Source organism: Vombatus ursinus, unplaced genomic scaffold, assembly GCF_900497805.2.
Source record: "Vombatus ursinus unplaced genomic scaffold, bare-nosed wombat genome assembly UNPS02014779.1, whole genome shotgun sequence".
Taxonomy (NCBI): Eukaryota; Metazoa; Chordata; class Mammalia; order Diprotodontia; family Vombatidae; genus Vombatus; species Vombatus ursinus.
This window is the reverse complement of record NW_020954557.1, coordinates 26,792,131-26,793,944: the sequence shown is the minus strand read 5'-3', so window position 1 is coordinate 26,793,944 and position 1,814 is coordinate 26,792,131.

Here is a 1,814-nt window from a genome sequence, read left to right as displayed (position 1 = left end):
TAAACAGAGGAAAGATAGGATGGAGGGAGCTACACAGTTTGTAATCATAACTGTGAAAGTGAATGGGATGAACTAATCCATAAAACAGAAGCAAATAGCAAAGTGAATTAAAAACCAGAATCCTAAAATATGTTCTTTACAAGAAATGCTTGAAACAGACACACACAGAGTAAAGTTAAGGGGATGAAGCAGAATCAATTATGGTTTAACTGAAGTAAAAAAGTCAGAGGCCACAATCCTGATCTCAGATAAATCAAAATAGGAACAGACTTAATTAAAATCAGGGAAACTACATTTTGCTAAAAGGTACCATAGACAATGAAATAGTATCGATACTAAATATATATGCACCAAATGGCATAGCATCCAAATTCTTAAAGAAAAAATTAAATGACTTATAGGAGGAAATAGACAGTAAAATTATATTAATGGGAGACTTCAACTTTTCCATCTCAGAACTAGATAAATCTAACCATAAAATAATAAGAAGTTAAGGAGATGAGTAGATTTTATAAAAGTTAGATATGATAAACCTCTGAAGAAAATCAAATAGGAGTAGAAAAGAGTATGCTTTTTTTCTCCATTACACATTGCACTTCCACAAAAATTGATTCTAAAGATGCAGCTAGGTGGTACAGTGGATAAAGCACTGGCCCTGGAATCAGGAAGACCTGAGTTCAAATCTGGCCCCAGACACTTGATACTCACTAGCTGTGTGACCCTGGGCAAGTCATTTAATCCTGATTGCCTCATTTCCTCCCCCTCCCCCCCAAAAATTGACTCTGTATTAGGGCAGAAAAATCTCACAACCAAATGCAGAAATATGAAATGCAACCTTTTTAAATCATAATACAATAAAAATTACATTCAATAAAGGGCTTGGAAGCATAGATTAAAAATTAATTGGAAGCTAAATAATCTGATCCTAAAGAATGAATGGGTCAAAGAATAACTCATAGAAATAGTTAATAATTTAATTAATGATAATTACAACAATGAGACAACATACCAAAATTTGTGAGATGCAGCCAAAACAGTACTTAGGGGAAATTTTATATCTCTAAATGCTTACATAAATAAAAAAGAGAAAGAGTAGATCAATGGGGACAGCTAGGTGGTACAGTGGATAAAGTGCTGGCCCTGGAATCAGGAGGACCTGAGTTCAAATCCAGCCACAGACACATAACACTTACTAGCTGTGTGATCTTGGGCAAGTCACTTAACCCCAATTGCCTCACCAAAAAAAAAAAAAAGAGTGGATCAATGAATTGTGTATGCAACTAAAAACACTAGAAAAAGATGAAATTTAAAATCTCCAATGAAACACAAAAACAGAAATCCTAAAAACAAAGGAGAGATTAACAAAATTGAAAGTAAAAAACATTGAACTAATAAATTAAACTAGGAGCTGGTTTTGTGGGGAAAAAATACTATTGACTAATTTGCTTTAAAAAAAGAAAAGAAAGAGGAAAACCGTATTATCAGTACAAAAAATGAAGAAAGTGAATAAACCACCAATGAAGATGAAAAGATTTCCAATCATTAAAGATATCTCAAAGTGGAATGGGCTGTTTTGGGAGGTAGTTTGTTACCCTTCACTAGAGGTCTTCATGTGAAAGTTGGATGATTACCTGTCAGCTATATTGTAAGGGGAATTCTTGGTCAGGTTCAGATGGCTTCCGAGGTCTCTTTCAAATCTGAGCTTCTATGCCAAGAAGTAGTACTTAAATAGTACTTTAAAACTGTGCAAAGAAAAGCACTTATATAGTACATTCTTTTTTGTTTCTTTTCTTCTTTTTCCTTTTTTTTTTTTT